The 14,424-nt window shown below is 37.1% G+C and overlaps 1 protein-coding gene across 13 annotated transcripts in view; it reads right to left on the reverse strand.

Moving 5' to 3' along the window:
- Nucleotides 1-14,424, reverse strand: part of fibcd1a (fibrinogen C domain containing 1a) — a 398,615-nt gene that overhangs the window by 371,734 nt on the left and 12,457 nt on the right. The gene's annotated exons all lie outside the window — the stretch shown is intronic.

Consider the following 14,424-nt stretch of genomic DNA (forward strand, 5'->3'; position numbering starts at 1 on the left):
AACTGACCCCATCAGAGAAGGCCAGACAGAGAACATAACACACACAGCTGAATTTACCACGTTTGTCATTACCCTTTCTTTGAAGCTTTCCAATCAAATCTTAACTCTGAGCCAGCTACACTTGGAAACCTGGTGAGCTTCCTACAGAGGGAGCATTTCAAGGCGCGAAAGCCGTTCCAGAAGGTATAGGCATATTAATTATGGCTCCTAAGATATCCTGTTTTGGCCAGATTTTAACAGGGTTGAAAATGTCCTGGGCTGAAAAGGCACAATCTACTGTGACAATCTTAGTGAAAAATGTTGATCTTAAAATAAATTATGACATTTCAAGACAGAGATTTTTGGTACTATCAAATTGTATTTATTTATTCATTTCAGTTCACTTTATTGTGAAAGTCTTAAACTTTTTCTTATGAAGGTAGATATACCAAACTATTACATTAGAGCTGCCATGGTAATTTCCTAATTTATTCCTATTGAAAAATAAATAGAAAAAAAACGCTAATTATTTTATAATAATTTGTTTTTTGACATTTTAAAATAGACTTTTTACAATAAAACATTAACAAATATATTTATAACATAATGGTGTTTAATGCTAAATAACTTTCGTTCCAAATTGTCATGTTAAATAAGTACATTTCCCATGCATTTAAATAAAAATATGTAAAATGCATAATTTTTTATGTTCTTCTGAGCAAAACAACTAATAAATGTCATACGTTTTACCATGAATTACGTACGACACCCACTTAAATGTCATTCAGTGTTACAACTTTTTATATACTCTAAAACGCTGTCAGGCATATTAAGAACAGGAATCAGTTAAAGATGACATAAAAATACTCTATTTAAAGATCACAGTGCAGCTTTTTTAATTGTCATTCGTTTAAACCATTTGTCAGCAAGAAGTTTAGTATAGTTGAACAAATTAAGAGCACATTTAAAAATAGAATGGAAAGCATTGCTGTCATCACATCAAAAAAGTATATTATTACAAACTGGATTAACTGATGATAGAACATTATTTTAGCCTTTCATTTTTGATGCACCTGTATTAAATGTTTTTTCATTGATCTGATCACAAGTGGTTTTAACATGGTTTTAAAAGAGTATATAGTGGCTACTTGGGTTTAGATTTTTTAACACTCTTCCATCTTATTTCTTAATGCTCTACATCCCTTTCACAGGAGTGCTCAGTGCAATGTACAAGAACTATTAAATGAATACATGTTACACAGTGTACAAGCAAGCAAATGGAAAATATATGGATGACAAGAACTACTGTACAAATCTAGTAATCCATATGTTTCGGTAGACATCCCATAAAGATCACATGTTCAGTCAGTTGGTGGAGAGTAAGTGGTCTTTTGTGGCTACTAAAATGTCTTCAACCATTTGAGCATCTACAAAAGAAATCCAATAAAATACGCTTTCAACTCTCTCTGGAGGTGGTTTTTAGACTCTAGTTTGGCCAGATTGGTGAAGATTGGCCAAGACGCATCTTAATACCAAGTGTTTTCAGCAACCCAGGCTTATTGCGGATATGTTCCCAGGTCTGCATTTCAGGGGAGAGCAAAATACGTAACCAAGGGTAGGTCTTCTTGCAGTTTTTGTTTTTATAATCCAAAGGAGGCCGCTGTGTATACTTTTTGATGATCTCAAATTTTTCTTGGGTGTGTACTCTTCTTACATAAATCCACCAGAGGGCACAATATACACTTCAACTAACCAGGCTAGCTTGCTGTCAACTAACTGACTGACCCACTCTCTTCCCTAAACCCAACCGGTAAGCAATCTAGAAAAAGAAAAGCTATTGTGATTTCACCACGTTTTCAGCCTGTTGTTTATTTATTTATTTATCTTTTTTTTTACCTAGTTTCTGGAACTGTTCTTTGCTGGAATCGAACCCCATCGTCGCTGTCAACTCCACTCCGTGTCCCAAGTCCACCAACGTATGCGGCAAGCCACTGGGAAAACTGGTAAGTGGAAGCAAGCGGTCAAGAAGCAGAAGCCGTCAGTGGCTTTATATCACCCCTGTAGCGTTTATTTTGAAGACGAAATAGCCACCATATCTCTGACTACATAATTCGCACTGTCCAAAAATGTAGGCAGGGGTACATTTCCACACTCAGCCTGTGTTGGTTTTCAAGGCCTAAAAGGTATTAGTATTTTAAGTGTTGATTAATTATTTAAAATGATCCACTAAAGGAGGTCAAGTGTTCTCATATATGGCTTCTAAATGCTGGAATAGCCTTCCTGATCATGTTCCAGGCTCAGAAACTCTCTCAGTTCAAAATAAGATTAAAGATCTATCCTTTTTGTAAACCATACAAACAATGTATGACATAACTGTAGGATGCATGAGTGTGCTCCATGCACGCAAGTGGGCTTGACAAACCACCCATAAGACACGCTCTTCCTGTTTAAATACACAAGCCACATTGTTAGAAATACTTCTTTGTTTCATATGTTTGTTGTTTCATATGTTCATTTCAATAGCAATTCATGATTGCATTGACATTTACAATATATTGTTCATATACATTATGAACAGCAGCTACGCTAATTATTGCATTAATTTGATTGTAATGCAATTGCTAGGGTTCTGCCACTCTGGTCTTGTAAATTCTTGTTTTGGTGGCAGAGCTCTTACACTACCCATGTCTGGTAATGTTTCTGTCTTTGTGTGCGCGCGCGCCGTCGTGGGTGTCGCGCTCCTGCTTGATGCGGCCGCACGCGCGCTCTGCGTCCCTCAGACGCGTGCGCTCTTGTAGTCGTGTTTGTGTTTTCGTCGGTCAGCAGCGTGGTGTTTCATTCCCAGCGTCTCAGTCTTGTTGGTTTCGGTTTTGGTCGGCGCTGGGATGAAGCATGCACGCTGCGTGTGTGAGCGCACGGTGAGTGTTTTCATTCATCGTGTGCTCGTGTCTTGCATCTGTTGTCAAAGCACGTGGCTCTGTGTTTACATTGTGGTCACGTGCTTTTGTCGTGTGCTTCAGTGTTGTGTTTGTGTTGTCATGAACATGCGGTTAATGAGTTCTCTCATTGGCTGCATGTTCTTGTCCTGTTTTATGTGAGCGCATGGCTTGTCTCGTCTCTGTCATGCGCTCTCCCGTCTATTGTCTTGTCCCACCCACCTTGTTATCCTGTTTGTAATTATTATTTTCACCTGTCTGTTAATTGGTTTGTCTTTCCTATTTATTCTCCTAGTGTGCTCTGTTCTGTGCTGGTCCGTTGTTGATTGTTTCCTTCCCTGTTGTACGAGGTTTGCTGATTCTGTTCTACAACAGTGGTTTAAAGTTGTGTGTCTGCCAAGTTCCAGATTCTAGAAGTCTAGTTGAGTGTATAACAATGTCGTGTTTTTCCCCACATGGGGAGATTTGAGTTTTGTTTTTGTTTTATTTTTCAATAAATTCTTCATTCCCCGCATTTGGGTCCTCGCCTCCTCTTCATCACCCCCATACCGTGACAGCAATAATGTGTACCTTTTGTAAAGTTGCTTTGAAACAATGATTATTGTGAAAAGTGCTATACAAATGAACTTAAATTGAATTGATAACTATGGCTTTTAACGTTCTGCCTTGGTAGAGAGCTCCCTATTTAGGCAATGAGGCAGCACAGAAAGCAGCAGCTTGTTTGTATGTTTATTTAACTACTTTTTGGTTTGAATGATTTACTCATTCAACAAATTGTTCCTCATGTGTTAATATCCAGCAGTGGTTTCGTTTTAACGCAGTTGAGTGCAACATCAACACTCGACGCCGGGTGCCAGGGAGTTGAGTAAATTACCACCATATGAGCTATATAAAAAAACTGCATTACAGAAGATCTGGGCATATACCAAAGGGACCAATAAATGGTCCTGATCTCAACTGCCGTCTGCAATGAACTCTGAGAATTGCCTTAGAGATGCCGCCTCCGGCCCTAAGGAGGAGGAATTTTTGGCAGCGCAAACGTAACAAGCTTCAACCGCGAGCCACAAAGCGGCCCCTAAAAAAGGCAAGTTTTTCTGCTTCTTCAAGAGCCATCTAGAAGGCTGTCAGATTAAGTTTACATAATGACTTCTCTACAATATAGGGTTGTGGCCAAGGCCAAATTACATTCAGACCGCTGAGTTTTCTTCTACTTAACATACAACCCCCTAACAGCATCTGTTCTAATTTATTTTACATTAAAATACGGAGCTAAAGGTGCTTCAGATCAGGCTAAATGTACTGTAAGGACACTATCTTGTTAGAAAAAAAATAGCCATTCTGAAGAAAACCACAATCTTCTAACATGTACACTGATAATTATGAAACACAAAGACCTTGGAATTTATTGTTATTTATTATTTATCTAATAGTGAAAGGAAACATTGCTTCACCACTGCTTTGGAGAGGGTAGCACAATGACCTAGTAAGACGGATAAGATGTAAATAAGAGTGATTTCAAAACAGGGATTTTTGATAGCACACACACACTCGTGTTAATTTTGTAACTCCTACTAAACGAGTGCTCAAACAAAAAGACTGTCGTATGATCATAATGTACAATCATATTGTCATTACAATTATCATATCATAACTATGATCATATTATAATAACAATTCAACCCAGGCTCATTCTGAAAACGTACCTCTATATACATTTCTGGAGACCATCAAATACATCCCAGGAGCTACGTTTTTTTTTTTTTTTTGGAGTTTTTGTTTTTGCGAATCCACCAAATGCCGTTGCCTGTTTTTTGAGATCTCAAATTTCTCTCGCGAGTGCCATTTGCACCTGCTTTTCTCTTGTGAATCCATCAGAGGCCGCTGTCGACTAACTAAATGACTGACCGATCAACTGACCTGGTCATTGTGGTCACCTCCTCTCTGCATCTCAAGTCCATCAGCGTACATGGTGAGCTACAGGACAAACTGGTAACAGCTGGAAAGCAGTCCATACGGAGGTAAGCGGTCAGCTGGTAATCGCGAAAAGGAACGGCGTCATACCGCCACGTAGCATTCATGTAAAAAATTAAATGCAGCCATACATACTTCTGGCTACAAAATTCACAATCTCCAGAAATGTATATAGGGCTACGTTTTCAGAATGAGCAGAATGTTGCAACAATTTATTGAAAGACTTCATTGTCATTTGCCATATTGTGTGTTTTTTGTTGCATTACAAAGCTTGCAGTTTCAAACACATTAAAAACTATTCATCTGTTTGTGAACAATTAGCTTAACTGTTTAAAAATCCTCACATCTTGCATTAATACTAATTATATACATCATTTTCCCATTACACAATCACACAACATGAGCAGGATTTTCTTTTTGGTTTGGTTCCTAAAGTACTAGTTGAGTTTAATTAATGGTTAATAGTTTATATGTTTTTTTAAACAGCATATAAGAAGGATTTATGAAGGATCATGTGACATTAAACTTTACATGAAAACCTTTTCAATATTTCTAAATGTAACAATCGTTTTCGATTTTATTGTTTGCACTGTACTTTAACAAATCAATGCAGCCTTGGTTGATCAGAAGAGCAAAACCAATGAGGTTTGTTTTTCTCTAACACTGTTGCCAACTAATTTACAGAGGAAGTTGCTGAAGGCAGATCATTCATTCATTCATTTGTCTTTACAGCTTAGTCCCTTCATTCATCAGGGGTCGTCACAGCAGAATGAACCACCAACTTATCCAACATATATTTTATGCAGCGGATGCCCTTCCAGCTGCAACCCATAACTGGGAAACACCCATACACATTCACTACAGCCAATTTAGATCATCCAATTCCCCTACAGCACATATCTTTGGACTGTGGGGGGAAACTGAAGCACCCAGAGGAAACCCATAAACACGGAAAAAACATGCAAACTACACACAGAAATGCCTACTGGCCCAGCGAGGACACCAACCAGCAATGTTATTGCTGTGAGACAATTGTGCTACCCACTGAGCCACCGTGCCACCAATCTGCAGTCACTGCACTCAAAAAATGGCTTTTGGTGCTTGCTCAAACTACTTAGTTAAAATGAGCTGAATCAACACAATTGTTACGTTTTTTGGGCACAACTTAATTGTCTGCTGTTCAATCAACTTTAATTTGTAAAAACGATTAAGTTATTTTTATCGATTTGTGCTGGGACAACAAAAAGGAATTGTGTAAAACCCTGCATTTTTTGCTGTTTTTGAGTCGCTTTTTAAAAGTTGCTACAATAATGATAATAATTGCTAAAATTGTTGCTATGTGCTTTTTGAAAACAATTATCTCCGTTAAAATAGTTGAGTTAAAAATTCCCCAACTATGGGTTATTTTAACCCAATGCATTTGGTTATATAATTTAACCCAATGCATTGGGTTATTTTGATTAAATGTTATTTTTCCATTCTGCTATTACCATTGCTACTAATACTATTATTCATTTCATAATTATGACTGTGTAAATAAATAAAATACAGGCTTCACTCAGTGTCCAAAGTGTACAATGACCACATCCAAATGCTTCTAGAAGATGGTCATGGTTGGTGAAACAGATATAAAAAAACACAACACGGAGAGGTAATTTGATAAAAAATAACAACAATATTACTGCGTTATATCAACTTTTTAACACAAAAACAACATTACGCACGCGTGATATAGCTGTTCTGTGTCAGTTAAATCAGTTGACAATTGAAATTCAAATTTTTAACTCAACTCTTTCAGTTATTAATTAAATAACCCAATTAAGGTTAAAAAAATAATCCAAATATGTTTAACTCAAACATTGGGTTAAATAAATTAGTGGGTTAATAGAATATGATATATTGGTATAAAAAGTTGCTGAATCTAGCAAAATAAATTCTAAGCTGGTCTGTTTATACTAGAGATTGATATTTATACTTAATTAAAGCCAAATTAAATCAAATTGTTCATCAAACCAACCAAACTGTAGTCAGAAGATTTGCATAAAATAAAATTGTCGGCAGCTAGCTCTCTGCAACTCTCACATGGTCGTCCACTGAAGCTAAGCAGGGCTGATCAGTCTGATCAGTACCTGGATGGGAGAGCACATGGGAAAGCTAGATTGTTGCTAGAGGTGGTGTTAGTAAGGCCAGCAGGGGGCGCTCATCCAGTGGTCTGTGTGGGTCCTAATGCCCCAGTAATGTGAAGGGGACTTTCGAATAAGACGTTAAACCAAGTTCCGGACTCTTAGTGGTCGTTTAAAATCCCAGCCAAATTTTCCCACTGGTCTCCGTTTATCATGGCCTCCTAACCATTCCCATATCCTAATTTGCTTCATCACTCTGTCCACTCTCCACCTCAACTGGTGTGTGGTGTGCGGTCTGGCACAATATGGCTGCCATTGCATCATCCAAGTATATGCTGCACACTGGTGGTGGATAAGGAGATTCCCCCCAAATATGTGTAAAGCGTTTTGAGTGTCCAGAAAAGCACTATATAAATGTAAGGAATTTTTTTTATTATTATTATATATTTTTTTTATTACTATTACTTTATTCTGAACACTTCACAGTTTTGGATAAAAAAGATTTCATTGAAAAAATATCTTCATTTAAAAACTCTGAAAGTCAAGAGAACAGTAAGTCAACTTGCTTTGCTACTGTGTGCCCTGAGAGAAGTGAATTTTAGATTCTTGCAAAGGCCGCGCAAGGGAATACGGATAAATGTGGAAAAAGCTCAAGGTCAGGTTTATCCTTATTGTCTTTCTTCTGCTCGACTCCACTGTGCCCTTGTGAGCTGTTCTGTAAATGGCGACTGCAGCAGCAGCCAGCTCTGGTGGCCATCACATGTGGAGCACACGGCCAGCGCTCCGCCTCAGGCTGGAGTCAGGCGAACGAGCCATGACTGGTCTGAAAGGTGAGGCGGCGGTGCTTGAGATATGGCAGACACTAATGGTTGGAGCCAGCTGAGGCTGTGACAAGTGCACTGGCACCTGCGGCGATGAGGCGTCACATCACATCTCCACGGCTGACTGACACGTCACCTTCACCAAATCCACAGCAGCTAGATAGAGGATATAGGCAAGAAACGAAGTGCAAGATCTCTGGACGACTCTGCAGGACACAGGCACGCAAACCTCCCTGCCTCTGTCCCTTTATTTCCCTCTTTTTGTATATTTTATCTCTCCATCTCACTTCCTTTGACTCGCTGTCTCTTGTGCAATGAAAGTGTCTGCTAGGGGGGAAAAAATAATCTTTTGGAATTCACAGCGAACCAATGTTGCTTGTCACAGCGAGGGCGGTATTGGAGATCAAATCGGCGTGTTGTTAAAGAGACTTTGAATTAATGTCTGATGTCTATCACACATCACTGGGCCTCAATGGTATTTAATTCATAAAAGCAGCTGGGGAAACTATATTTGTGCCTCACGCTGCAATTTCAGGTCTACTTGTCATGCTTACCTGCATTAAAAAGGCTCCTGAAATACATAAAATGGAGTTATTGGCAGTAGTGGAGCAGAAAAAAATCTATTTTGAATCTTAAAATAAATGTTTAAATACACATATTTGATCTTAAGTAGTTTTGAGGCTTTTAGTCAGTTTAGTTGCATTGTTGATCAATCAGCAGTGTTTGTAATAAAGCACCACTAAATAAACAATACAGATAAGCTTAGAAGCCTGTAACACATCAATAGTAGACAAAAAAATCTAAAAATTCAATGTTTATACAGGGTTCAACGCTAAGGATTTTTTCTACTAGGCTGATCGGGCCAGTAGTTGAGATTTTCACTTGCCCTGCCAAACTTTTCACAGGCCCCAACAACAAAACAAAAAAAAAGTTAATAGGTATTTCTTAGCCACATATTTTAAATAATGTCTTTGAATCTAGAAGTAAAACATTTAAAAAATGTTAATAAGTGTATGAGCAAAATTCAAGATTTTATGCAAACGAAAAAGCAGTATGGAAAATTTCTATTTCTTAATTTTGTATCCATGCAGTTGTCTGCTTCCAAGACTTTGGAAACCCACATTTTCTCTTATTATTTTTTTTTTTTTTACTTTTTTTTTTTTTTACATCTTTTCACTGTACTGGTTGTTACCAGGTTACGAAAAAAATAACTTGCTCATCGTTACTGGCCGATAGGGGCCAGTAACAATCCTGTCTACTGTCCGAGCATTTTTTTTAAAGAAATCTGCTTACCTGCATTAAAAATGCTTCTGATATGCATAAAATGGAGTTATTGGCAGTAGTGAAGCTGAACTAATCTATTCTAAATGTTAAAGAAATACTTAAATCCACCAATTTGATCATAAGTAGAGTTTTCTGGCTGTTGGTCATAGATAAGTTGCATAGTTAAGCAATGAGCAGTGTTTTTAACAATGCATCGCTAAATAAACAATAGAGATTAGCTTGGAAATGTGTAGCAGTCAGTGGTTATATGCTTCAACATTCTTCCTTCATTTTAAGAACTCTTTGGTTTCAAACGGTTCCAAATTTGGATTCTTTACATTAAAACAACTGCAGAATCTTTTTTTGCTGCTGCATATTACTCATTTTTTATAAAGAAATCTGTAACCTGCATTAAAAAAAGCTTCTGAAACACATAAAATTGAGTATTGGGCAGTAGTGGAGCAGAACAAATCTATTCTAAATCTTAAAGAAATACTTAAATCCGCCAATTTTATCATAAGTAGCGTTCTTTTAGTCATGGATTAGTTGCATAGTTTAGAAATCAGCAGTGTTTGTAATAAAGCACCACTAAATAAACAATACAGATTGGAAACCTGTAACATCCAAAAGAAAACAAATACTATGGAAGTCAGTCGTTACAGATTCCAACATTCTTCCTTCATTTCAAGAACTCTTTGGTTTCAAACGGTTCCAAAATTGGATTCTTTGGGTTAAAACAACTGCAGAATCTTTTTTTGGTGCTTCATAGAACCTTTTTTTTTTTTGGTTTGTTTTAAAGAAATCTGCTTACTTGTTTAAAAAAAGGCTTCTGAAAAACTAAAAATGGAGTAGTGGAGCTGAACAAATCTATTTTAATTCTTAAAGAAATATTTAAATCCACCAATTTGATCATAACTAGAGTTTTCTGTCTTTTAGTCATAGTTTAGCTGCATAGTCAAGCAATCAGCAGTTTTTGTAATAAACAATACAGATTAGCTTGGAAACATGTTACACATCCATAAGAAAACAAACTATGAAGTCAATGGTTACAAGTTTCAACGTTCTTCCTCCATTTTTGCAACTTTTTGGTTCCAAGGTGTGCCAAATTTGGCTTGAAACAACTGCAGAAGCTTTTTTGGTGCAGCAAATAACCATTTTAAAGGAATCTGTAAGCAACCATGTTTTAAAGTACTTAATAGTGCTTTAAACATTTTAAATGTATTCATGTATAATAGATTACTTCAGTAAAATCAGTAAGAAGGTGCATACTGAGTTGACCAAATGGGGTGTCTTCCTTGATTTAACTTAAATGTAAAAGTAATACGAATAACTTAAAATAGCTAATAGACTAGCTTTCATATTATTTACTTACTCCCAGGGATATTTTGCCACACCATGTTGATGTTTTTTTAACATACATTTTTATGAGGTGGGTTGTTAGCCCAACACTCAATCCCCAACCTGCAGGACCAGGATATACACAAAAAACCCCGGGGAAAATTTAGCTTACACAATTCACCTATAGCACATGTCACTGGACTGTGGGGGAAACCAGAGCACCCGGAGGAAACCCTCACGAACATGACCAAGCCGGGATTCGAACCGGTGACCTTCTGGCTGTGAGGTGACAGTGCTACCCTTTCAGCGTGGTTGTCAAGGCAAAATCATAAAGTGCAGCCAATCATTTTAAACACAGACATGGTGAATCGTTCAAAGACATTAAAATGTTACGTTCAAAGAACTTTAAAAATTGATTAAAAGTTTTTTTGCTGCCCAATGAGTAAGTTAAGCACACCTGTTAAGGTTTTGATGCCAATCAATTAATGTCAATTAATGTCAAATTATATTAACTTAATATCTCATTTTAGCATTTTAGCATAAAAGCATTCTTCATATCAATATATTATAACAGTTACTAAGTGTGAAGATTTAGGAATCTTTAACGAACCATCTTTATTTCAGATATTGATTTATTTTTGTTTGTAACAAGACAGTTGCCATCCAACACAGACAAGCACCCAACTATGGAAGTACACCATGTGCTCAGACATTCCCTAACCCAACAACATGTTCATAAACCGTAAAGGATAAAAGCCGACAGGTGTAACACACTGATCTGACAAATCCCGACAAAGTGTCCATTGCAATTGGCTAGGGTCTATTGGTTCAGCGTGAACTGCCCTTAATAAGACCTTAGCCATTTTTCGGTACACATTCTTGACATCTGTAATTGTGTTCTTGTAGACTTGCGGAACATCAGTTGCAGCCCAAGAATTTTTCTAGTCCAATTTGTAAATTCACAAAATATCTAGGTAAAAACTGTTCAAATCACTTGACGTGTTCTTGCTCTGAACCTTTTGCATGCATCAGGAGAAGACTTTTACAGACAGTCACACAAGCAAATTTGTCACACTTAACTGCTTTGTATGTCTAACCTATAGCTAGTTTCAACTACATATTCAAATTGCTAAACACATTATGTGACAGAAATATTATGTTAGAATTCACTGTACTCAGAAAGACATAGTCAAAAAAACAACATGGATGACTACTACTTAACGTCAACTTAATGGATTTGTGACAACATGAAGGAATTGTGGAACCCTGCATTTTTTACAGCGTACATCCATATTTGAATGTACTATATCCATAATCCTAACTACACACATTCATGCTTCAAGAAAATATTTATTTAGCAGTATTCATTTTTGCAAATTCCAAATCCACAATCTAATTTCACTTCAAGCATGAGAAATGGGTCCTGAGTCCTGTATATTTGTATGATGTGCTTTACTTTACCTCGCCGAGTCCTATCTGTATGTATCAAATTATATGTAAATAAAGACATGAAATATGACATTAGCCATGTTCCTATGCACCTTTTACAGATCATTTGATAAATTAATGAAGATATTCCATTTTTCTGTTAATATTTAGCAGTTTATCAGGAAATAACAATTTTGCTCTTTTTCACTCATTGGGTGTAAACAGTGCTTTATCTGCAAATGTTTTATGCAATGTTCCAGTTTTAAGCCTACGTTTAATTCACATCTTCGAATGAAAGCACAGCTATTGGCTTTCTGTTTACAGATGCAGCGTATGTGGAGACGTCAACACATCAAGCATATGTAAACTGGCAGGATGAGAACGTGAATGGAGCGGCTACCCAACTCTCTTCTCTCCTCTTTAAACCTGCACAGGCGAGTGTGTACTGTACACCCTTGTAGCCTATTGCTAATGCCTGTGTGACCAAATGTAGCACATAACATGAGAATAGGACAAGCCAAATTAACAAACATTCAGCTGGTTATTTCTTGATTTAATTTTATTAAAAATACTGTTTTTGTAATAAATGGAAAGCAAATGACATTTGTGCCCCCCTTTTAGCTAATCCAAAAATGGTCCGATCCATGACTCAAAAACCGTAAGGTGATGCGAACCATGTGATCCTTTACACCACCTTAGTACAATAAAATAATATACTCAGAAGTAAAGGTATGCAAGCTGTCACTGGGGTGGTACCTTTTTAAAAGATACACATTTGTACTTAAAGAGTCCATTTTGGTACCTCAAAAGTAAATATCAGTACCCTAAAGATTTTAAGAGAAACACTTTTGTACTTTTTAGGTACTAATATGTGTCCTCGAGGCATTAATATGGACCTTTTAAATAATTGGTACCTTAAAAGTACCTATTATGCACCATTAAGATATCAATATATACCTTTTAGGAAAAAAATGAAAGGTGCCTTCACAGTGACAGCTTTAGTACCGTTATTTCTGAGAGTGTGGGTTTTCAACAGAGTAAGAAAAAGAGGAAAAAACTAAATACTCTTCATAAAGGCACAAAACAAACCAAAAGATACACAGAGACCAATAACAGTCACATGAAAATTCCATAATCTTAGATGATGGAAACTAAAAACTGTTGCTCATTTCACTAGAGAGGAAACTGTAGGCATTTCTGTAAACAGAGCTGTCAGAGACGCAATAGAAACTCTTTTTGAGTTGTATGAAATTCTGACACTTTTCTGATGTACTTCTTCACTGTACTGAAAACACTGTTTGAAATCTTACATTAACAGTGACCTGTCGGACCTCTGGCTCCCATCTGACGAACCCCAGCTCAGCACAGCTACGTGCTTCACGGTAAATGTCATTTTCCATTTTTCTTCAGCCATTATTGGTGTCCAAGTGCCAAATGCTAACAGAGGCCTGACTGTGGACAGCTGTGCAGGGTAAGTGACGGCTGCCAAACATCTTGACAGGGCTGTGGCGGAGGGCAAGCCACTCAGAGTTCAAATCTAACTTTAAGCGGTGGTTTGAAACGGTAAAAGACCACATAATGACCTCCAGTGCAGCTCTGTGATAGATTCAGAAGACTTTCTCTTTATAATTTATATCGGCTATGCATATTTCATGAGGTTTGTAATGGGAATTGCATCCATACTTAATATTCTTTGACTAATCCCTGGGTGCAGAGGACCAGTATGCATGAATTTTACCATGATGACACACATGCGGTCTTCATTAAGTGCATTCTGGATGAACTTTTAGTTGAGTTTGGATGACAAGTGCTGGAAATATGTTGTTGGTAACTTGGACATATACAGTAGGGCAAAGAAGTATTGAGCATGTCCCCATTTTTCTCAGAAAACATATTTCTAAAGGTGCTGTTGACTTGAAAATTTCCCCGAATGTTGATAGCAACCAAAGAAATCCATACATACATGAAAACAAAACTAATTAGTTTACAAATTAAGTTGTTTAATAAAATGAAATGACGCAGGGAAAAAGTATTAAACACATGAAGAAAGGTAGGTGTAGAAAGGCAGTGAAAGCCCAGACAGCATATGAAATCTCTCAGTAGTTCTTCAGCAACCCTCTGCCCTTTGTCGTTGTAAATTAATATTCGCTCCTTCAGTCCAACATCCACATTAGCAGGATGATGAAGATTAAACAAGAGTGGACATTTCAGCAAGACAATGATCCAAAACACAGCCAAAGACACTCTCAAATGCTTTCAGAGAAAGAAAATCAAGCTGTACAATGGCCCAGCCAATCACCTGACTTGAATCCAATAGAGAATACAAAAGAAAGATCATATTTGATAGACGAGACCCACAGAACCGTAAAGGTTTTTACACTCTGATGAAATCTGTGAAAAAACCCAAACCTGAGCAATTCATGAGACTTCCTTCTCCATATGAGAGGTGTCTTTAAGCTGCCATCACCAAAAAAAGCCTTTTATATAAAGTATTAAAACCGTTTCAGTAGTTCAGTATTTTCTCCTCGTGTCACAATCTAAAAAAAAGAAACAGGAAGACTGTCT

The sequence above is a fragment of the Danio rerio genome, chromosome 8 (assembly GCF_049306965.1).
Source record: "Danio rerio strain Tuebingen ecotype United States chromosome 8, GRCz12tu, whole genome shotgun sequence".
Classification (NCBI taxonomy): Eukaryota; Metazoa; Chordata; class Actinopteri; order Cypriniformes; family Danionidae; genus Danio; species Danio rerio.